At 41.9% G+C, this 26060-nt stretch overlaps 1 protein-coding gene across 2 annotated transcripts in view; it reads left to right on the top strand.

Moving 5' to 3' along the window:
* Nucleotides 1–26060, top strand: part of LOC149785977 (beta-1,4-N-acetylgalactosaminyltransferase bre-4-like) — a 123931-nt gene that overhangs the window by 13474 nt on the left and 84397 nt on the right. Inside the window, exon 2 of one of the 2 annotated variants that reach the window (XM_089976239.1) lies at nt 6473–6587. The exons of the other annotated variant lie outside the window; for it this stretch is intronic. The gene's annotated coding sequence lies outside the window, so the exon portion shown is untranslated. The remainder of the gene's footprint in view (nt 1–6472; nt 6588–26060) is intronic. 2 annotated transcript variants of the gene reach the window in all.

Here is a 26060-nt window from a genome sequence, read left to right as displayed (position 1 = left end):
GATGGCTTCGGCAACGACCCCGCCGCCGTCGATGGCTTCGCCATTGGCTTCGCCGTCCACTGATGCAACAACCAACGCGCTCATGAACGCGATAGCGGGAAGTGGTCTTAAACAGGATTCAAAGAATTTACGACGAAAACGACATTGATGAATTGCAATTGAAAACACTCACATGATAATAATAAAATGTTTGCGCGAACCGCTGATCCCGCGTTTGATATGGACGCCCCAGTGCGCAGGGATGATTCTGTCCGTGATTATCAATTTTATTCCTATCAACCACCACAAGCCGACCTACGATCGCGAATTGAACTTCAAGTCCAAGATACCAGTAAATACTTTTTGCCGTGTGAAGCGTTTATCGAAATCGAAGGGGAACTTGTAACAAATGCTGCCGATAATGCACCATACGCAAATGACGGTCGTGTTCGAGTTGGTTTTGTCAACAACGGAATCATGGCGTTATTTGAGAGTGCCAGATATCTTATTGACGGGCGAGAAATTGAATCAATAGAATTCGAGGTTGATGTTGCAACGACGATAATTGGGCTAGCAAGATACTCAGATGATTATACAAGATCGGCGGGCCCATCAATGATGTTCGCAAAGGACACCACTAATAACGCCGATCATATTCAGTACATTAACGTGCTGACACCACAAGATACTTCAGCTGCTAATCAAGCTGAAGCAGCCAATCCAGACCGCAGAGCAAGACCAGGCGCTGATTTTACTATTATAAAAAGTACTAACGATAATTTTAATCTAGGGTTTGCAACACGAGTAGCAACATTGCAAGGACAACAACGACAGTTTTCATGCGCGATTCCACTCCATCATATATTTGGATTTTGTAGAAATGTCAGAAAAGTTATCTATGGGGCTAAGCATACAATCGCGCTAACGCGAAGGGGCGATGATAACAATGCAATATGGCGTGCTGCTGGCGTCACTAACGGTAAAGTCGTTTTAACTAAAATAGCATTGTGGATGCCGGTGTTGACTCCATCAGTTACCACGGAAGCACGATTGTTATCATTTATGGAACAGGGGGGAAAATCGTTGTTGAGTTGGCTAGCGGTAACAACTGATGCTAAAGAGGATAATGTCGCTGATACATTTACATGGCACCTGGCATCAAAACAAGGCGTTTCAGCCCCGCGTCATATATTTATAGCGCTACAGAATAGGGATCGATTGGGTAATCAAGAACGCAGCCATATGATATTTGATCGATTAGGAGTCAGGGAGGTTTCGCTGAGAATAAACGGACAACAGGAACCATCCGAGGATATACAGCTTAATTACGACAACAACCATATTGCTCGCGTGTATCATCGGATGCTGTCATTTATGGCGCGTGATCAAAACGTCGACACCGGTTTGCAAATATCACAACTTGATTTTAAAAACCTGTATCCGATTTATTACTTTTCGCTGGAACATCTTGATTTAACGAGACAGTCCGTCGTTGATATACACTTCCGAGCTCGTATAGCCCCGGGTGGTGTTGATTATAGAGCGCTTGCTGTCATTCTCAGCGATAAATCAATGCTGTTGGAAGGTGTTGGTGGACGAATGAGAATCGTTGATGCACCAGTGGAAAACATGTAGCAATTAGATCAATCTGTAATTAAAAACATAAATGTTTTACAATAAAAATGTCATATGGTGTTGTCGGTGTTACATTGACGCCTGGTCAACTCAAAAAATTACAATCAAAATCAGCTAAACAATGTGGAACCACAATAACGTTGAAGCCGTCGCAGATGGCTGATGGCCCAAATAAAATATCATTGACGACGCGTCAAATAAAACATTTCAATGATGCGCTCAAGAACAAGCGAGGTACTCAAATTGCTTTCTCGGCCGCAGCGATCAACAACATGATAAAGACCGGTGGAATATTTCCGTTGTTAGCTGCGATTCCAGCGTTAATTGCGGCGGCTGCCCCAGCGGTGGCGAAGGCGGCGGCGTTAGGAACTGTTGGTACCGCGGCAGGAATGGCACTAAAAAAAGCAACCGGTGCGGGATCCGGGCATAAAGAAAAGAAGCGAGGAAAGGGCCTAAGACTACCAGGAACCCCGTATTCGTGGTACAGCGGAAAGGGTCTAATACTACCAGGAACAGTTTAATGACTCCGTTATCCAATTTTGATTTAATAGATGCTGCTAAAGAGTTATCGCTGAAAACTTTAGAGGTGTTTTTATGAGAGATCAATTACCGGCACAACCAAAACACGTTGAAACCGGCATCATCAACCTGGATAATTCTACCGGAGCGGGGACTCATTGGGTTGCATACGCGATTGATCCGCGCGCGATTGTTTATTTTGATTCATACGGGTTAGCCCCGCCAAACGAGTTCATGCAGTATATACAACGACGAAAAATCTCTGATTTTCGACCCCCGGTTTTTTATTCCACGCTGCCAACACAACAATTAAATGATCCACCCATATGCGGACGTGAAGTATTAAATGTACTCGCGGCGATTTCATCGTCGAAAAAACCGCTTCATGTAGTTGTAAACGAGTATACAAGTGGGGTCGTAGAAGATCAACGGATTTTAGAGAATAACATTTACAATAACAATGATTGATATCTGGGGACGATTTATTTCAGCGCTGAAAAAACCCACCACGGAAACATCTGCGGATTCCATCAAGGATGTAAAAAAACTAATTGAGGATGAAATCGCTGAGACGCTAAACCTAACGGAGGTCGACCCGGACGAAATAGTTGTATTTCAAGATCGCCAGGGTAAATTGAAAAGCAGTAACGTGTCACTCAGTGACGTTTTAACACGAAATAGTGATGCTGCTGAAAACGCCATAGCGTTGTATTCCAGCGACGGACGACTTAAGCCAGGAGAACAATACAAGACGGTCATGGGAAAAATAGATATATTGGATAACAATCTTATATCCATGTCGAGCTCATTAAATAACTTCTATAATAGATTTAACACACAAGCAAGTCAGCTCACGGAAGTACAAAAATCTGCCAATGAGTTTACAACGTTTAAAAAAAATATTGAAAATTTTTTTATCTCTCCACTTAATAAACTCGATATAAAACTTCCCGATATTAAAAAATCCATCAGAGATGTTAAAACAAATTTAATTGATATTATTGTGGTTAAAAAAAACCTCGACGATCAAAAACCCACTAACGACGCCGCGGATAAGTTTTTGGAAAACCACCCAAGGTTGTCACGACCCTCGATGAGATTAAAACGTTCATTGACGAGCAAAAATCCCCCAATAGCCCTCTTGAAACATACTTTAGTACGCTCGTTAGCGTCCAAGCGTTTGTCGACGAATATAAACCCACCAGCAATATCGCGAAAAAGTTTTTTGGAAGCCCGCCTGCGGCTGACAAGACTCTCGCTGAATTAAAACATTCATTGACGAACAAAAATCCGCCCGCGGCGTCGCTGATAAGTTTTTTGAAGATATCAAAACGAAATTGATCGATATTAACGTGGATAACGCGTCCGTGAATAAAAAACTCGACAAAGTAAAAAATGATTTAGGTGACATTATTAATAAGAATAGAGACAATGTCGCGAAACTTACCGAGGATTCACTCGCACTCGCTAGGATGGTTACGGACCTTAGCACGTCCATCAACAAAATAAAAATTCCACACCCCGCCGCACATGTTAATAACATCGTGTACACGGTAGCTAGTGGGGTCCTCGATTGGGTCAAGGGTGGTGACCGCAATAGTGTGATGTTTGACCATCAAGGTGTACAGGGTTGTTATCGATTTACAACATTACATCGTATTCCATTTAAGTTGCTTGTCGCGATACCCGACCGAACTGGTATTAACACAATAACATATATAAACAATTCCAGAAAATATTCTGCGGTTCACGTATCTACATCCGACGAAATAGTTAGAACAAAAGTACCTTGGATACTAGAATATGTATCTGCTATTCCACCAAATTTTGACAGCTTCTCCGTCGATTATTAATTTCACGGCGGTGGTATCCGGCTACGATACAATGTTCAACAGCGACACCACGAACGCGAAAATCACAATTTGCAACCGGTGTTATACCTAACGTCGATTAATTTAACGGTGATGTATTTAATAAATGGATTCGCCGTCACGTTACAGATACGACACTGTGCGAAAATACGCCGCCGATTTAAAGGCGCGCTCGGAACAATATCATGTGAAAATAAAAAAATACCATCGAAAGATAACCGCGATTGACGTCGCTGTGTACTCGATATCCGGGATCATGGCTGGCGCGGGTGTTATTTTGTCGTCGGTTACAATGATAGCTCCGATTGCTATTTCCGCGGCAACAACAATCGCGGGGGTTGCAACCGCAATTACAAAAAAACTATCATCGTGTGCTCAAAAAAAAACTCAGCGAGTATACAGTTCGCCACCAAATAGTATTTGACGCGTACTCGAAATTATCCGAATTGATCTCGCTGTCGATAGATAATTCGTTTATATCCGATGTTGAATTTTTAGCGATGACCCAGTTGTATAACTCCGCGATGTTGAAATTAGAAATTGAAAATAACTTTAGTGATAACAATAATGTCACTCGAACTGCTTCAACGGATCGCGGAGAACACAACTCCGATACAAACAAGCATGATATCGATAACGTCAACAAACCCTGAATTCAGTGTAAACTTTCCTTCGCCGATTCCTGTAAAGGAAATAGCGCTAGCGAAATTACGGGTGTATCATAGCTGGCCTAATATCAGATCAGTAGCGTTTAATGATCAGAAACCAAATAACTCGCTGGTGTTCGCAAACAGTAATAAACCCGATGGAACACCAGACTGGAAAGAGGTTTCGATACCAACTGGGTCCTACCAAATTGAACAAATTGATGCTGAAATCCAGCGTAGAATAAAATCAATCACCGGTAAGGAATCAAAAATAGCTATAAAAGTTCATGAGCCGACGTTGTCATCGTCCATTGAGATATCCACGGAGGGGTACGTCGTAGACATTTATAACAGTTCAATAAGAACCGTACTAGGATGGCCTGAAAAAAAACCTCAACGACGCGTTGAACCTGACACAAGTGTGCCATCATACAATGAAATTTATCTATCATACCGAAATGATTTATCTGAAATAAGAAAAGAAAAATTAGCCGAAAGATTTATATTCACAGATAAAAAAACCATACAATGGGATTTTATCGTTAAGAAAACAGATGAATCAACTGTTACCATAGCGTTCACGTTATCTGACATCATTTGTTACTTCGCTGAGATCAATCGTAATTTTCGAATACAGCTGGAACAACTACGGCGGACAAACTCACAAAAGCACGTTGAAGTGTTAAATCAACTTGTATCGGACATGGAATATATCCACGAACGAATCATTCAGACGATAATTAATAACAACGATGATAACAAACAAAAGTTTCTAACCGGTTACAATATCACAGAAGCCGATTTACCGAATTTTAAGTTTTCCGAATACAACGCGCGCGAACTAGAGAAGTCTATCGGTGATTTTCTCGCCGAGCCTAAACAGGATTTAACGCTCCTTAAATACAACAATGACCTAGATGGAGGCGGCAGACATATTACTCCGCATAACGTAAATATTACGTCTGTGATAGCGCTCAATTTAGTATGCGATGCAATTGAAGGAAGTTATCAAATAGATACCAAACAATCAAATCAAGCTCAACAGGGATACATCCTTTATTCATTTGCACCAACGGCTCCTCCAGGGTTTTTAATAGTTGAAAGTCCAATTAATCCAGTCTATATGAGATGCCATAATAAATTGTTAACAAGAATTAATTTCAGACTTACTGATCAGTCAAATAATCTAATTGATTTACAAGATGAAGAGTTAGTGGTTACTCTATTTTTGAGATCGTAAATAATTTTTATTGTAATGTGTAGCGGGGGGGGGGGGGGGCAATGACATCAACGCGGTCGTCGCTGTGTTTACCGGACGCTGACGACACTGAGATCGACGCGCAGAAAGTATTAATTAAACCAAATGACGATTGGACGACCCCCGACGACGACGTCGTTTTTTTTTTACCGGGCGCTGACGACACCGGATCCGCTGAGTGCAGAAAGTATTGATTAAACCAAATGACGATTGGACAAAATGTCCGATTCGCCCCCCCCCCCCCCTGCTGCTCAGGATCGGGCGTCACAAGTGGAGATTAATCTAAACTCCAAACGGAATCGTTTCCATTGTGAACGTTTTCTACCGCTCACCCTACGATTACTCCAGCTCCCCCTGTGATTATTTCAGCTCACCCTACGATTGCTCCAGCTCACCCTATATAGATTACTTCAGTTTACCCATTATGTCCCCAAGCTCACCCTACGATTACTCCAGCTCTTCCATTTTGAACGATATGGCGGGCCATATACTGGAAATTGATCGACTGTTGAAAAATGTTTGAATGCATCTTTATTTTATGCCTTTATTTGAACATCCCTTAGGGAACCAACCCCAGTGGCTCAGATGTGGATAGTCGGACTCGTGATGTAATGTTCGCGGGTGCTGTACCCGTCTAGACCAGCTTTGGTCGGCTGCTTCGGTGTGTCCGTGGGAAAGGTACTTAACTACCATATCCTATGTATGATATAACCAGTAGCGTATTTAAATGCCGATTGACTTTACACTTAGAGAAGGCAAAATATGTCAATTCTGTAAATCTAATATGCATTATTATACCGTGTATAGTCTACATCGTGTCCATTAGTAATCATACCCCAATTCCGGTTTTCGAAAGTAAAATTACAATATAGCTAACCTCTCCGGTGACCTAAAGGGTTAGAGCGGCCGCCTCTGATGCGGGAAGTCGCGATTTCGAACCCCCGCCGAGTCATGCAAACAGATGCCTCGCTTGGCGTTCACCTGCAGAATGATGCCCCAGTGCTAGACATCAATAAAACTGCAGACATCTTGGCGATATGACTCGTAGTTTTAAGGCTGCGTTAAAAATCTAAAAACAAACAGCAAACAATCTCGCTGAGAACTATATAATCCGTTCAAACGTTGCAAATTTCAAAGCAAACATTGTTTTGTGGCGCAAACTTCTTTTTTAATTTGGTATAATAAAGTTGTAAACGTCTAGTGCAAAGAAATGCTATTTTTAGTAGAAGGAGCAGCTGCATGTACATGGCAACTTGCATGATTATGATCGGTACATCTATACTGTATACAACTTGCATGGTCATGATCGGTACATCTATACTGTATACAACTTGCATGGTCATGATCGGTACATCTATACTGTATACAACTTGCATGGTCATGATCGGTACATCTATACTGTATACAACTTGCATGGTCATGATCGGTACATCTATATTGTATACAACATGCAAAGTATCAAATGATATGCCCTGTAAAATTAAAAGAAAGACTACCACCTACTGTGACAAAATTTTCAGTCATATAAATTTAATGTAAGTAAAATATAGACTTTATCGTTCTTTCAGTTACATGCTATACATCCGAAAATAATGGGGTACTTTTCTAAACGATCATTGACAGACTATAATGTATCCATTTTTGTTATCTTGTCCATGTCACAATCATATAAGTATCATGTGTAATTTAGACAAAACCTTTCTGTGCGAGAAGAATATGTAATTCGACTTATCAGAATGAATTACTGCAGTCTTAATAAGAATATGCAAATATAAGTTTTCTTAGCCTTTAGGCGGTACGATGTAGATGCACCACTTTATGGCCAATTCGTTGCAGTGGTTAATTTAAATACATTATAAATCTATTTACACGTTATTACCAGCATTCTATATGTCAGTTATTGTTTGAGATGTTATTGTAATTTGGGTTAGAGGAAATACTTGGAGAAATAAATAAATCAATCAAAACACTGCAACATTTTGTATTCAGAGTCAGCGTAAATAATAATTGTTCCTTTTGGTCCAGCAATGCCAGGTACATAGCTGTCTACACGCAGCTGCGTACGAGAATTTTGACAAGAAAATAAGCATTTCAAACGAACTATTTTAATGATTTGTTAGTGTTGCGGTTAATCTTGATATGAGAAAAATCACGCCATGATTTCAGGACCAATGTTTACATTGAATATTCGCAACCACTGTCTTTGTTGTTCGCGACGAGGGGAATGTCTTCGTCATTCTTTACTTGCGTGTGGCGAAAAATGGTCTAGTTACACGACGAGGGGAATGTCTTCGTCATTCTGTACTTGCGTATGGCGAAACATGGTCTTGCTACACGACGAGGGGAATGTCTTTGTCATTCTATACTTGCGTATGGCGAAAAATGGTCTAGCTATACGATGAGGGGAATGTCTTCGTCATTCTGTACTTACGTATGGCGAAAAATGGTCTAGCTATACGATGAGGGGAATTTCTTCGTCATTCTGTACTTGCGTATGGCGAAAAATGGTCTAGCTACACGACATAGGGAATGCCTTCGTCATTCTATACTCGCGTATGGCGAAAAATGGTCTAGTTACACGACGAGAGGAATGCCTTCGTCATTCTATACTTGCGTATGGCGAAAAATGGTCTAGTTACACGACGAGGGGAATGCCTTCGTGATTCTATACTTGCGTATGGCGAAAAATGGTCTAGTTACACGACGAGGGGAATGCCTTCGTGATTCTATACTTGCGTATGGCAAAAAATGGTCTAGTTACACGACGAGAGGAATGCCTTCGTCATTCTGTACTTGCGTATGGCGAAAAATGGTCTAGTTACACGACGAGGGGAATGTCTTCGTCATTCTATACTTGCGTATGGCGAAAAATTGTCTAGCTACACGATGAGGGGAATGCCTTCGCCATTCTATATTTGCGTTTGAAAAAAGGGTCTAGTTGTGTGCCTGATTGCTGTACGTACTAATAGCATGTCTCATGTTGGCAAGGCGACCTTAGCCTTAAGAATGACTTTGAATGTAATTTTTTCCCACTGCAAAGCCATCTGACTGATATATTTTCACCCGTGTTCGAACGAAAGCAAAATTGAGAAAGTAGTATTAACTACCCTACCCAATATTGACTTTGATGTTAGCTCAACAGTCGTAATAGGTGTCTTCGCTTCAAACTAGACTTTGTAACTGAATGTATTGTGTGGAAATGAAATTTCACTAGACTATGAAACTGAGAGGATCATCGGCAATGAAATTTAATTAGACGATGTGACCTAGAGTATTATGGGGAAATGAAATTTGACTAGACCATGTAACTGAGAGGATTAAGTGGAAATACCATTTCACTAAACTATGTAACTGAGGGTATTATGGGGAAATGAAATCACACTAGACCATGTAACTGAGAGTATTATGGGGAAATGAAATCACATTAGACCATGTAACTGAGAGGATTATGGAGAAATACCATTTCACTAAACTATGTAACTGAGGGTATTATGGGGAAATGAAATCACACTAGACCATGTAACTAAGGGTATTATGGGGAAATGAAATCACACTAGACCATGTAACTGAGAGGATTATGGAGAAATACCATTTCACTAAACTATGTAACTGAGGGTATTTTGGGGAAATGAAATCACACTAGACCATGTAACTGAGAGTATTGTGGAGAAATGAAATTTGACTCGACCATGTAACATAGAGAATTATGGGGAATGAAATCACACTAAACGATATGACTGAGAGTATTATGGGTAAATGAAATTTGACTAGACCACGTACCTGAGAGGATTAAGTGGAAATAACATTTCACTAAACTGTGTGACAGAGAGTATTATGGAGAAATGAAATCACACTAGACCATGTAACTGAGAGTATTATGGGGAAATAAAATTTGACTAGACCATGTAACTGAGAGGATTGTGGGGAAATAACATTTCACTAAACTATGTAAACGAGGGCATTATGGGGAAATGAAATCACACTAGACCATGTAACATATAGTATTATGGGGAAATTAAATTTGATTGGACCATATAACGGAGAGGATTATGGGGAAATAAAATCACACTAGACCATGTAACTGTGAGGATTGTGGGGAAATTAAATCACAGTAAACCACGTAACTGAGAGTATTATGGGGGAATGAAATTGGACTATGTAACTGAGAGTATTCTGGAGAATGAAATTAGACTAGACCATGTAACTGAGAGGATTATGGGGAAATGAAATTAGACTAGACCATGTAACTGAGAGGATTATGGGGAAATGAAATTGCATAGTTAGAACATGTTGATACAATTTATCTTTATTAATCATTCTTTTTATTTAGCAGATGGTTAATTAATCATTTTATTTTTCTGATGGTTAATTATCCATTTGAGATAGATGATTAATTATTCGGTTTTTTGTGATAGCTAATAATTCATTTCTGTAAATGATAGCACACCATTCAAACAACACATTTAGATGTTTCAGCCTACGAATCGTGTATTTTACAATATGCACATGGAGTGACTGACTTATTCTGTGTTATTGTTTTTCATCGTCAGTCTGAATTAGTATGTAATACCTTTCGAAAAACAACGTAGTCATCAATGCATATACTTCCCACACATGTACGAATACAATTATTATTATTAGTAGTATTCGTAAAAGTCCTATTGTAGCAGAAATTTTATTTAGGAATAATAGGTTGCCAGGTTGGTTACACATGTGCTTGTGTGTACGCGTGTATATATATATATATATATATATATATATATATATATATATATATATATATATATATATATATATATATATATAATCAAAGACACGTATATGTGTGTGTGATTTTCAGCAGTCTCATACTGTCAGTCTCTAAGTATATACCTACCAGCTTACCCACCCGACACTTCAGACACTAGCTGATCCTAGTCGTTGTTTACAGCTTAATTTTCTATTTCAAACCTTCAAAAAACTTTTAATTAATGGTAAGTTGTTTATTGATATGGATTTAGTTACTGAGAGGGCGTATATCACACGAGTATGCTTACAAACGTACAGTTTTACCTGTCGCTGCATTGGAGTCTGTTTATGTATAGTATGCCGACTAATATAGATCTCTCGCCACTTGGCAAGCATGTTCCCAGTCAGTTCATTTGAGTGACCGGTCAGTCAATACCTTGACCAAGATGAACGAGTATGTCAGCAAATAAATGACACTGATGGAATTTGTAATTGCTAGATACAATGCAATATATGTCATGAATATATATATATATATATATATATATATATATATATATATATATATATATATATATATATATATATATATATATATATATATATATTTATATATATAATCCGTAACATTTGCATTGAGATTAAGTTGATTTATTGATAAAATTATGACACTGCCTGAGTTGCATGAGAAAATAATGTGTTGTGTGAGATTTGGATATTTAACTTAGCGTTTAAATATTTTTCAGCCATATCACTACGATATCTGCAGTGGGGCAGTTTATAGTGATGTCTACACATGGGCATCATGCCGCAGACATAGCATCACGTCCCACCCGGTCACATTATTCTGACATCAGGCCGAAAAGTCCTAACACTAACTCTTACTGCTGAGCGCCTTGCGAGGCAGCTGTTGGTACCATTTTTACAAGTCTTTGGAATGACTCGGCCGGGGTTCGAACCCGTGATCTCCCGCATATGAGGTGGACGTTATAACCACTTAGGACACCTGAGCGGTCAGAAAATAATAATTACTGCAAGTAAAGGACGTATATAGATGGTCTCATTGTTTGCATCGCTCTTAATGCGTGCGGACATTGCAGGACATTAAGGAATGGTCAAAATACACACTCACTGCAGTAGATTACTATGTCCACAGACTGGAACATGGGTCGCTTCGCCCTAAATTATTCAAAATGAAAAAGAATAACATTTCGAAGATTATGAACTTTTGTTCTTAAATTTGCAAAGTAAGCACACTTGAGATATTGCCTAATTTTCTCATATATTCATTGTATCATTCATTCATCCAGCCTTCCTTCCTTTATTTTCTCTTTTTTTTTTAACTGAAGCAATAATTTTAAGATTTTCTTTCATTTTTAAAATTTTAGGGGTTGAATGGCAATTGTGATTATACCAGTTTCACAAGAAGGAACGAAGAAAACATTGCGAGTTTTCTACTTACTTTTCCTCCTGCATTTATAATATGTCTTTGGAATTAAGGAAACGGCCGATGGAAGCCTTAATATCGGCGAATTCATTATAGGACTTACCTGTTTCTTTCTTTCTTCCTGTATTTATTCGCTTAACTAATTAATGCTGCCAGAACATTGACTTTTGCCGAAAATGAGAATTTAATTTTCAGATCAATAAAAGAATATACGGTGTTAATATCTGAAGCCATTTTTAAGCTACACCTTTATTCTCCGTGGATTTTCAGTGATTTGCCGACATTATGATCATTTCTTCATGTCCGTAGACATTAAGAAAACTTTAGAGTGTTTATTCATGTCCGCGGCATTAAGGCCACTTTAGAACATTTATTCATGTCCGCGGTCATTAAGGCCACTTAGGACATTTCTTCATGTCCGCGGGCATTTGGGCCACTTTAGGACATTTATTCATGTCCGCGGGTGTGACGTTCTGTCGTATTGGGGTGGGGTTCTCCCAATATAATTTAATTAAATTAAATTGAAAGTTCCACCCTGGCTCGTTAGGTTAGAAAGTTAAATTAGTGATGATGTAGATTTACAGCTCTGAGCCCCAGTCAGCAATGCCGACGGTTAAATTATAGAGAACACGAAGATGAAATTCAATCAATAACAATTTAATAAATGTGATAATTTAAAACCGATAACTTCCAATCACTAGTCTTTCTCTCGACCAAGTGACAGCCTAATTCATCCCGTGATTTACAGTGCGAGTTCGATTTTCCCCCTGTCCTTGCGTCTACTCATCTATTTCTTCCCGTTGATTCTTCCTTCTTTCCGTTCCTCTAACTCCTCCTTTGTCTCTGTTTCCCTCTCTACTATCTCCTCCTCCAACTTCGCTTCCAGACTTCAACTTCTCCTGACTTCTCTCCTTTCTTCTCCTTTCCTCCGTCTCTACTCTCTCCTCCTCCAATTCGCTCCTAGACTTCAACTTGTCCTGAGTTCTCTCCTTTCTTCTCTTTTCCTCCGTCTCTCTATCTGAGACTACGGGACCAAACTTTAACTGGTCTGTCCCTCAAAGCTTCCTGTGAAAAACCACAAGGCGTTAACAAATGTTTTATCGAACCTCACCTCACACTATAACGACAATTAACCATCAGATAGCTGTCACTGTTTCGGCCACGCATGCATACACATCGAAATTCCCACACACTTCTTGCAGGGTAAACAATGGCGTAATAACACCGTATCAGCGAATTGTTATACAGACATCAATACATTGCGTCACGTCAGTATATACACATATATATTTAATCTCATCGTACTACAATCTGACAAAATCAGACGCATGTCTGTACATTACAAATATTCAACAATGGCAAAATCTATAATCATATGAACATATGTGTTAGTCTACTATAAAATACCCACATAATAAATTACAATATTAACTCTTACGACGGTTGGAAAGCTATATAATTCTTTACAAATATCAACTCATTTCTTCAAAATATGCAAACATATTAACAAAACAAAGTAATTCTTCGTACTACGATTATAGTACTAATAAAGTATACATACGACCTACAATTAAAATGCAGTCGCATTCCACAAAGACCGAACAAATATCTACTGACCTTTTGAAGCTTTCTGTACTTAGAATTTCCCGCTCTAAGATTTTCCCGCCAATAACGAATGGCTATTCGGAGTTACGCTAACCTCTTCTCTGGGTAATTTCTCTCAGCGAACTAACTTTTGCCGGAAAACGCAGGGATATCATTCTACCCAAATCAAGGTCTCCCCCCCATCTCGATTCTGATTGGGTGGCGCTGTGCCCCTGTCCAATCGTCTTAGCGGCCAGTTCAACCTGTCTGTCTGTTTGCAGGGGAAAGAAGTTAGGACACTCCCACTTCTTCAGGCAATTTCTTTTGATCTTGGAAACATTTCGACACCTAGGTGATAATTGGCTATCGGGCGCCTCGCAACTCCGATGTCCGGTTCTTCTATTCTAGCCACAACAGTCTTACGTAACGGATTAGTGCTAGCCTTCGGCAATGTTCGACATCAAACAATGACCCGTCAGAATTACCTTGATTATACATGTTTCAAACTGGCTACTCTGGGTCGGGGTAAACATGACAGCGGGCATTAGGGCCATTAGGACATTTATTCATGTCCGCTGGCATTAAGGCCACTTTAGGACATTTATTCATGTCCGCGGGCATTAAGGCCACTTTATGACATTCTTCATGTCCGCGGGCATTAAGGCCACTTAGGACATTTCTTCATGTCCGCGGGCATTCAGGCCACTTTAAGACATTTATTCATGTCCGCTGGCATTAAGGCCACTTTAGGACATTCTTCATGTCCGCGGGCATTAAGGCCACTTTAGACTGTTTATTCATGTCCGCGGGCATTAGGGCCACTTAGGACATTTATTCATGTCCGCTGGCATTAAGGCCACTTTAGGACATTTATTCATGTCCGCGGGCATTAAGGCCACTTTAGGACATTCTTCATGTCCGCGGGCATTAAGGCCACTTAGGACATTTATTCATGTCCGCGGGCATTCAGGCCACTTTAGGACATTTATTCATGTCCGCTGGCATTAAGGCCACTTTAGGACATTTATTCATGTCCGCTGGCATTAAGGCCACTTTAGGACATTTATTCATGTCCGCGGGCATTAAGGCCAGTTTAGGACATTTATTCATGTCCGCGGGCATCAGGGCCACTTAGGACATTTATTCATGTCCGCGGTCATTAAGACCACTTTAGGACATTTATTCATGTCCGCGGGCATTAAGACACTTTAGTAGTAAGTAGGGATACATTACGTACAATGGAAATTAGCATTACAGAGACCCCTGGGTCAGATTACGTACAATGGAAATTTAACATGGCGAAAAATCGTGGGTCAGATTACGTACAAGGGGAATTAACATGGGAATAAATCGTGGGTCACTTAACGTACAAGGGGAATTTAACATGGGATTTTTTTTTTAAATATGGGATTTTTTTTTTTAAATTTAAATTTAAATTTAAATTTAAAAAGGGGTAGGCAATTGAAAAAAAGTCATTCTCTTTTCGAGAAATATGGGTGGCCCTGAAAAGGGCCTTTGGGTTTATGTTAATGTATCCATTAACATAAAGGGCACCGCATTGGTCTTCTTCTTGTCCTTAGGCTGCGTCTCACTGTTGGCCCGTAAATCAGGACTCTTTTGAGGCACCCTTGTCTTTCTACGTAGATCCTACGTATCCACAGACTGGTGTTTGTCCTGTGGACAACGGTCCACTTGGATCGGACATACATGGGTATGTCCGTCCGGAACATCATTGAAGACACAAGCGTAGAAGATTGCACATCGGTCCACATCTTGAAGCGACGAGAACAGGTGAATCAATGCAGTGAACTGCGCTTATTTATAGGTAGAGGAAGGATTGAAACGGATTGAGTTCATTCACCAATCCGAACACGCGTTACAAAATTCAGTCAGTCCGCATCCAATCCGAAGAGAGCAGTCTGTGACGTCACGTGGTCTATATAGATTCGTTAGCGCTTGTGTGCAGTCAATCTATGCGACAGTGATTCAACATGACGGAAACTCAGAAAACGATCCATTGGGGTGCACCAGCAGGGGAGACCGCCCAAGGGAACCCGGACTTACTTTCAGAAGAGGTGAATTGGGATTTTGTGGATTTTCTTACCTCGCAAGAATTTGTTCCGGAACCTTCGTTACCTTCTTCATTACCGCAAGTGGAGAATTTTAGACAGAGACAGAAAGAAGAATTGGAGAAATTTATACAACGACAAAAGGAAGCGGAACAAGCTTTTCTCCTACAGCAACAGCAGCAAGAAGAAGAGGTAAGAAAAAAAACAACAGCAACAACAGCAAGAAGAAGTTACAGCAAAGAAACAAGAGGGTGAAAATCAAACGGTCACGGTACTGTTGGACATTTTAGCGGAGTTAAGAAGTCTGAAACAAATGTATCAGACTTCTTTATTACGACCGAAGAGAATACGACCTTCCCGAGCTAAACACGTTAACCCTGTGACTAAGCCTACCGTACCACCATTAGTAATTTCAACCCAATCATCATCATCATCAACATTACGCAGTCCAGAAGTAGGCCTTGGCCGTGGCAAAGGCTTAAGGCAGTTAAAGTTGATTGCTTAAACTCACCCCTGCACCAAAATAAAAAGCCCCTTTTCAGGGCCACCCACATTTCTCGAAAAGAGATAGCCTTTCAATTTGCCAATAACTCAACAAAAAAAAAACAGTTAACAGCCCATTTTACCCTATAGTACGTGTCTTTGTATGAGTGCGTGAGTGTACGTTCTTATTTTAAAATCAAAACTCAAAGACACTTACCTTATATCATTAATTTATTCTTTTATCCATTTTTACAATTCAATACACAATTCACAACACAACACTTTAATAAAAAGTTCATTGACTTCTTCTTTTCTTTGTTTAGTCTCTCTGTTTTTTGAATTTCTTCACCGTCACACTCTTTTCCTCTTCTTCCTCCTCACTTTCTTCCCTTCTTCTTTTCTTCTCCTGTTTCTTTTTCTTCACCTGTCTGCTTTCTTCCTCTGAAAAATCCCTCTCTTCTTCCGAAGAATCCCTCTCTTCTTCTGAAGAATTTCTCTTTTCTTCTGACTCCTCCTGTTTCTTTTTTGGGCAATCTGGAGACCAATGTCCTTTTTCTTTACAATAATAACAGGTATCTTGACTTTTGTCTTTTTTAGCCCCTGTTTTTGTTCTTTTTTAACGGTCTGGACACTCTGAAGACCAATGCCCTTTCTTCTGACAGATATAGCAAGTATCTTGACTTTTATCTCGAAAGGAAGGAGAGTAGTCTGTGGGCTGGTCTGAAGAGAATTTTCTAATGACCCCTCGCAAAGCTCTGACGAAACGTTCGATTTGGTTAGTCTCTTCCATCGTTCTGCTCGGCTTGAGAGGGAAATGAATAGTGAAAGGACAAGACACACACACCCTTTTATATACGCTGGTCTGCCATGACTATAAATTAGTCTATGGTGTTTACACTTGAGTCATTTAAAGTTTTTCACTCAAGATGAAACGATCCTATTCATTCGAGAAGAAAGAAGAAGAAGAAAGTAAGAGGCAGAAACGTGATCTATCGCCTCGTACCAGAGCTAAAATCTTGGCACAAATTCATGCCAGTGATTTTGAAGAGGACATGAGTGAACCAGAATCCGAACCCTCTAAACCAAGTTCGTCACCCTTAGTCAACCTTGAAAAATACTATTCCATTCGAGAGACGGAAAAGCGCTCCTCTAGAAAATTTAGAACCACGGCTTACACCTACACAGTGAATTTTAAAGATTTCAAGTCCGACGTACCATTGGAGAAAGCAGAAGGGTTTATCACCGAGATGTGGGATTCTTTGCTCACCTCACTCAAGCGACAATGTCAACCCAAAGAAGACGATCGCTTGACACTATCCATAGATCACGACAGCTTGAAATCCCCTGTTTGGATCGAGTTTAGCAGACCCGCAGAACTAACCCCTTCCAAAGTCATGGACAAGATTCAACACGTACAACAATCTAATGACCAGTTTGACATCAACGATGGTAAAGCCACACTGAAAATGGCCCACGTCTCTCCTCCTCAAGGGACTGGACGCAAAAGGATGTTATTGGTGGACGACCTTCGCAGCACCAAAAAGAGTCTCGTCCGAATTAACAACCCTCATGACCAGATGTGTTTAGCCCGTGCCATCGTGGTGGGACGAACCTATGCCAACAAGAACGACACGGTAGAATGGAAAAGAACCTGGAACACTATTCAACGTTCCTATCGAGCCAAACAACGAAACGAAGCAGAACTCCTGTTGCAACAAGCTGCCCTGTCCAAAGACACACCCTGTGGCATTCCTGAGATGCAAAAATTGCAAGATGTCCTAGCTCCACGATACACCTTGAAAGTGCACCCTCAAGAAATGCGCGGACCTCTGTTGTTTCGAGGACAAGATTTTAAGGACGGAAAATACATTCATGTTTATTATCATGATGACCATTTCGATACCATTACCACCATCACCGGATTCCTGGGATACGGTTATTATTGTGAGAAATGTGATTATGATTATAACAATCGAAAGCAACACAAGCATTGTGGATTGAAATGCTCAGGATGTTTGGCCTCTCCACCCTGTCTGAGCGAAGAACCAGTGCCTTGTTCAACTTGTCAGCGCACGTTTGTCAGCCCTACCTGTTACCAACAACATTTGAAAACACAAGGTTCACAGAAGAAATGTGCTTGTCAACTCCTGTGATTGTGCCCTACCTGTGGACAAGGCATATGTACCAATACTGCCAAGGCACACGTATGTCGAGGAAAGAAAAAATGTCACATTTGTCACCACATCGTGGACTTGGAACACCAATGCTACGTGCAAAAAATACCAACCCCCACCAGAGAAAGAGGACAGTTACAAGAAGAAAGGCAATTTCATCTTTTTCGATTTCGAATGCATGCAAGAGACCGGCATTCACATTCCTAATTTCTGCGTGGCTCATCGAGCGTGCGAGAAGTGCATTCAAGAACCTATCTTCAGTCATTGCCCTCACTGCAGCAAGATTCCTGGAGGACGTGAAAAAATCTTTCGGGGACCGAACACGCTAGCCGATTTTGCCCAATGGGTCTTAGACCGCATCAACAAGAAGTGGAGCCAAGAGGACATCGAACGTTACGGAGATTGTCATCGTCATGCCACGGTGATGGCTCACAATTTCTCCGGATACGATGGACAGTTTCTTTTGAGGTACTATACGGAACAAGGCACCGAGCGTCCTAAAGTCACTTTGAACGGAGCCAAAATCATTTTCATGCAAGTGGGACAAGTACAGTTTAAAGATTCGATGAACTATTTGACCATGCCTTTGAGTCGAATGCCTAAAACGTTTGGAATGACAGAAATGGCTAAAGGGTCCTTTCCACACTTTTTCAATACGGAAGCCAATCAACACGCCGTTCTACCCCATTTACCTGAGGCTGACTATTACGACCCCGACAACATGCGTACCGAACAACGAGAAGCTTTCTACGCTTGGTACCAGGCTCACGCCTCGGACCCTTTCGACTTTCAGGAAGAAATGCTAAAGTATTGTCGTTCCGACGTGGACATTTTACGGCGTTGCTGTGGAAAATTTCGAGAACTGTTCATGGAACACGGAGGGGTCGATCCTTTGAAAGAAGCTTGCACCATTGCCAAAGCGTGTTCCTTAGTGTATCGACAAAGATTCATGCCTGAAAACACCGTGGCTGTCATCAGCCCTCAAACGACCAACTTTGTCAAACGTCAATACTCGGTCAAAGCCCTACGTTGGTTACATTACTTGTGCGACAAGGAAGACAAGTGGATTCAGCATGCCCGCAACGGAGGGGGTGAAAAGACCATCGGAACGTATTCGGTCGATGGCTGGGACTTAGAAAACCCCAAGATTATGTACGAGTTTAACGGTTGCTTATTTCACGGATGTCCCGTCTGTTACCCTGACCGTAGCACTAAAAATCAGTTTTTACAACGAACCATGGAAGACTTGTACCAAGACACATGTCAGCGGCGCTTAAAGTTGGAACAGGAAGGATACCAAGTGGTGGAAATGTGGGAACACGAGTATTATCACCGTATGAAAACCGATCCCGAGTTTAAACGTCTCGTGGAAAGTTACCAGTTCATGGACCCGCTGAACCCGAGGGATAGTTTGTACGGAGGAAGGACCAATGCCACCTGTTTGCTGTACCAAGCTGACGAAGAGAAAGGAGAAGAAATCAAATACTTGGACGTGTGTTCGCTGTATCCCTACGTGTGCAAATATTGTCGCTTTCCTGTAGGGCACCCGCAATTGCTGACGGAACACATCGACCTGAAAAACATTCGACAATACGAAGGCTTGATCAAGTGTAAAGTTTTGCCTCCCACGAACCTATACCATCCCGTCTTACCTCACCATTGTCAAGGCAAACTGATGTTTCCATTGTGCCGTACTTGTGCCGAAACGTGCAACCAGGACCAGCCTTGCCATCACAGCCAGGAAGAGCGTGCCTTGACGGGAAACTGGGTCAGCGTAGAATTGTTCAAAGCTCTGGACATGGGATACCAACTGTTAGAAGTGTACGAAATTTGCCACTTTCCCAAGACACAACAATACCACAAGGGTGATCCCAGTCAGAAAGGCATTTTCGCCGACTACGTGGATGCCTTTTTGAAACTGAAGCAAGAAGCCAGTGGCTATCCGTCCTGGTGTCACACTCCCGAAGACCAAATACAATTCAAAGAGAAATACTATGAACAAGAAGGCATCTCTTTAGACCACATCGAGAAAAACGAAGGCAGGCGATCGTTTGCCAAAGTGATGTTAAATTGCTTGTGGGGTAAAATGGCACAACGACCGTGTTTACCCAAGACGGAATATTTGACAGAACCTTCCCGCTACTTCCAGATGATTCACGACAAAACCAAATACATGAAACACGTGGACGTCGTTCGAGAGGATTTGATCTTGGTCAATTACGAAGAAGATCTGGACTTTGTACAAGACGACCCTTTTGGAAATGTCATCATTGCGGCTTACATGACAGCCCATGCACGCTTAAAATTGTACGAAGCTTTAGAACTGTTAGAAGAACGCGTCCTGTACTTTGACACGGACAGTTGCATTTACATCCATCACCCGAGTCAACAGCACCCTAACATCGAAGGAGGCCGTTTAGGAGCCTGGACAGACGAGCATCTCGACGACAAGATTCTAAGTTTCGTCAGTGGCGGTACCAAAAATTACGGCTACGAATACCGGGACAAACAAGGAGAAGTGCACACGACGTGCAAAGTGAAAGGACTGACTCTGAATTATCGTACCAGTCGTGTGGTCAACTTTGGGGTATTGAAAGAAGCCTTGCAATCGGGAGAGGATGGAAACTTTAAAGTGACCACCTATCAACCGAACAAGATTGTACGTTTACCCACTCATCACATCGTCAGTCGGCCCTTGGAAAAAGTCTATCAAATCGTGTACCAGAAGCGAGTGCGACTTCCCAATCATTTCACCTTACCGTATGGACACGTTGGTATAAAACATTGGTTGTAAGAGGATAGTCACCTGCTAGAAGGATGACTTCGCTACAGCAAGAATCGAGTGAGAAACCCGATGAGAACTCCAAGTTCAAACCCTACCATTTTCCAGTCTTCTTACCTGACTATTGTGATTGTGCCCGTCGATTGGACACGTTTCAGAAATGGCCTACGGATAGGGAAGGATTACCTTCTTCGCATGTTTTAGCCAGAACAGGATTTGTCTACTTGGGACCTGAGTCAGGATTGGGATACGAGGTACAGTGTTTCGCTTGCGGAGTGAAGTTACGAATGGATCTATGTATCTATAAAGATTCAGCTATTCTGGAACATACTCGATGGTCTCCGCACTGCCCTTACCTTTCTATGGCCTTTCCGCCCATCACACTACGGTACAATGTTGACGGTACCTTAGAGACGGTACCTTCCAGAACAGGACATAAAAAACGTAAAAAAGGAAAGATGTACAAGCTGGAGACTGCATTGCGACTAGTATAAAAAGGGGGCTATGGTCAAGATCGATAGTTCATTGTGACTACCAAGACCGAGCGAACAAGATGAATACTTTCAGAGAAAAACAGAACAAGTTGTTTAGAAAGGCACAATTCAAGTGTGAGGCTTCGGAAGTGGAATGCGATTGTGAGCCTTGCGATGGGTACGATGCTGTGCGTTGTGACCTGAGCGATGCCGTAAAGCATCATGGGAACTTTGTTCTCACGACCCCTATCATGGAAAGTGATGCTGTGCGTGTCAAACCTGAGGGATGCGAAAGTGATGCCGCTCGTCCTCTTGGACATTTTACTGGGTTTCGTTTTAAAGGGGAATGTTCACCTTCACGTCTACCCCCTTACGGGTGTCATCCAGCCCTGAGCAAACTCCTACCCATGTCACTCAACCCTCATCGAAACGAACCTGTGAAAGACGAATATTCGTTCCCTGTGCGTTTGTCGGAATACTGCGACTTTGAAAATCGTCTTCAATCGTTCAAAGGAAAATGGCCTAAGTATCTGGGAGGACCGACCCCCGAAGAATTAGCCAGAGCCGGATTTTTCTACTTGGGCGAAGGAGATAAAGTCAAGTGCTTCAGTTGCGGTGTGTCACTTCACCACTGGGAACCGCAAGATTCGGCCTACGTAGAACATGCTCGATGGTCACCGAATTGTCATTACTTGCCCTTAGTGGGACCGAGACATTGAAGTAACTTACCATAGTCTGTTCATGGATACTTTACATGAGAACATTCCTGCTTTGCCTGTGGAGTTGAGAGAACGCATTTACCGAGAGCTGGTCAAAATACAAGTGAAACGTAAGGAACAATTGCATCCGTTACAGATGTCCGTGCCTGGAAAGAATGGGGTTTTGAGGCTTGGACCCAAGAAGTGGCCCAGTATGCACGAGAGTTGTTCAAGGAAAAAAGTTATTTTTCAACCCGTGTTAGTGACGGTGCCAGAAGAACCCGTCACCCAGGACAGGACTGTCGTGGACAGGCCTGAAAGACCCTTTCGGGAGGATACTTGTGTGACCTTACTACCCCCTACTATAGAACTGGTTAGAACATTACCCAAAACATGTTGTTGTACAGACACTTGTGTTTATTCCACGTTAATGGTTATCATGTGCCTTTTATACTTGTACTTAAGCCTTTGACTTTTATGTATTTTTGTCTTTCGTATTCATGTTTGAAAAAAACATTCAATAAACGTGTTCTGAAAAAGTATATAAACTCTTGTCTTGTTTGTTTTCGTGTCACAAGTGACATTTCTCACACTATGGCTACCTCTGCTGTCTCTGCTCCCTCGTCGTCTACTGTCAAAGTCATCGACGAACACTTAGATCGTGCCAGTTGGGAGGCTTTGTATCTTCGCCATCCCTTTAACATGCTCATTGCTGGACCTAGCGGTTCAGGCAAAACCGAATTCGTCAAACGTTTGATCGAACATAAACATCATTTGATCGATCGGCCCCCTCAGCGGATCGTGTGGTGTTACAAAGAGTGGCAATCGGCGTACAGCCTCTTGCGAGAAAGTCAAGGCGATTCCATCGTGTTTGTGGAAGGCATTCCTAAAGAAGACGACGGCATCGTCTCTGACTCCCGTCAAACCCATTTGGTCATTTTCGACGACATGTTAGGAGAAGACGAAGAAGAAATTAAACTGTGGTTCACGCGCAAAGGGCATCACCGTAATGCCAGTGTCGTTTACATCACCCAAAATTTGTTTCAACAAAGTAAAGCCAATCGCACCATCAGTCTCAATGCGCATTACGTGGTCTTGTTTAAAAGCCCTCGAGATAAATCGCAAGTGCAAGTCTTAGCCAAACAGTTAGGAACGCCTTGGCTGACTCAGGCGTACGACGATGCCACTCAAACTCCACACGCCTATTTACTCGTCGATTTGAAACCTACGACTCCCGAGGATTTGCGTTTTCGTACCCACTTGTTTCACCGCTGGTGCCAAGACGGAGGGCCTGTCCTGTACACGTCTCCGTCCTCGACTTCATTTCACTCCCCATAAAAAAATCTATTAAAACCTCAGACCTTTTTTCGTCTGTCTCACACAGTTTGAACATGACGTCCCTTCAGTCGCATCTTCCCGTCAAATTGATTCGTGCCTTGTATGGCATCAGTCGAGAAAACAATCCACAAACACGAGCTCGTGTCTTAGAAGCTAGTCTCAAAGAAGTCTTACGATGGTTCACGGTGACGGCACGTCAATTACTCCAAGGAATTATTCAGATTCCTCATCAAACCAAACGCTTTTTCGATCGAAACAAAGTCGCTTTGGTCCAACTGGCCGATCCCCGCATCGACACTCAAACCAAAAAACAAATCATTTTGAAACCTGGAGGGAGCGGTACTCTAGGAGGGGTCATCATTCGCTCTCTCTTAAGATGGGATCCTAATGCCCCCAAACTTCTCCCCAAGAAAAAAGTTCAACGAAGCCCCAAGAAGAAAAAGACCAGGTCCCCAAGAAGAAGAAGAACTTCTTCAGTGGGGGGACCCTCCTCTGACCAGACACCACCCCGGAAAAAGAAAAGAAGCCCCCAGAAAAAGAAACAGAGAAAAAGTCCCCAGAAAAAGAAAAGTCCACAGAAGAAAACTAGTCGCAAGAGAGGCACTTCGGCCAGGACGCAACCTTACACTCGCAAACCACGACCTGCCACGACGGTGACTGCGTCTCCGGCATCCTCACGTTCATCCACTTCTCCGTTGATGACACCAAGAACTGAAGAGTACTTGGAGACGTTGATTACACCAAGAACTTCTCCGTTGATGACCCCAAAAAGAACGTCCCCAGTGGCAGGACCCTCCAATTGAGTGGCAGTGGCTGCTGCTCACAAAGTACCTTCTCCCAAAATCAAAGTTCAAGAAAGATCGGGCATGTTACAGAGTTTACTGGATTTGTCCAAGCAAGAACTGGCTCGATTTAGTCCGTTACGTACCCCTGCACGACGTGTCATGCCTGTCCTCAAACTAATACGACGTAAAGACAATCAGTGGCGACGCGTTCCAGTATAAAAAAGGCCTGTGATCAAGTCGGGGGTATCAGTGTTTTTTGGTGCTCCTGAAGACTCAAAGATGTCACCCTCCAGAAAACCCCAAGGAAAGAAGAGAAAAGGACTACCACCACGTTTAGTCAAACATGGGGACATGTTATCTGTCCTGTCCAAAGCTTAACCACCTCTACGAAAAAAACTCATTCAATCGGCCTCCAAAGAGGTCATCGATACCGTGTGCGAATGTTGTTTGAACGTTTTGAAAGGCATGATCCCTTTCTCCAAACACCAGAAACAATGCTTAAGCAAACATCGTCACGTTCTTCGCCAAATGGTTCGAAAGAAAATTCCCATTCGTCAAAAAAAGAAGATGTTGGTCCAACGTGGAGGTATTTTACCCCTCTTGTTAGGCCCCATACTGAAAGGACTCTTGGGAACCATGTTGGGAGGACTGGTGGGAGCCAGATAAAAAGGCCCTCGGAAGTCCCAAGATCTCAGAATCGACCCTTGACAACCCCATGGAAGGACGAAAACTAGCTTTAGTGCCTTACAAACGATGAATGGAATACCATCGGTGGCAAGAACAACACACCCCGCATTTACCTCCCAATCCCCATTTGAGCGAGATGTCCCAGTTACAATACGAATTGCAGTCCTTGATGGATCGCCAAGATTTGTCCGAAACAGAAAAATCGCAAAAGTACGGTCAACTCTTGCAACAACTGCAACTCTTTCACCAGAAAGCTTTAGACGAAACAGCTCTACCCACTCTGAAAGATTTTAAGAGCTTGATGAAAAGTCCAGCACCATCACCAGTACCAGTACCAGTACCACCACTACCAGTGACCAAGACAGAAAAAGGAAAAGAAGAAGAAGAAGGGTTTCAAACTCCACCAGAAAAAGTACGCAAGTTAACAACACCACCTACCTCCAGAATTCGATGGATTAAAAAGATGATGGCCACCACTTCTTCATCACAAGAGAAAAAGAAAGTGAAGACAGAAGTGAAACAAGAACCGATATCCCCCGCTCAGACATCCTCCTCTTCAACACCTATTGCCGGTCGCACACGCAAAGCATTGCAATCCAAGAAAATACCCCAAGAGAAAAAGAGTAGCATCCTCCAAGAGTGGGTGTCTTATTAACACACAAACACAAAAAATGGAAAAAGTCTTAGCCAGCATTTACTACGATCCCTCGCATCCTGCAGGTTACGCAGTAGTTCAAAAATTGTATCGTGCTGCCAAAACTCGACTGAAAAGTCTCCGTTTACCTCAAGTGCAACGATGATTACAAGAACAAGCTACCTACACTTTGCACAAACCCATTCGACGCAAGTTTGCCAGAAGTCGCACCCGAGTGGAAGGCATCGATCATCAATGGCAAACCGATT

This window comes from Sinohyriopsis cumingii, chromosome 12 (genome assembly GCF_028554795.1).
Source record: "Sinohyriopsis cumingii isolate HCF-2022 chromosome 12, ASM2855479v2, whole genome shotgun sequence".
NCBI lineage: Eukaryota > Metazoa > Mollusca > Bivalvia > Unionida > Unionidae > Sinohyriopsis > Sinohyriopsis cumingii.
This window is presented reverse-complemented; position numbering and strand designations above follow the sequence as displayed.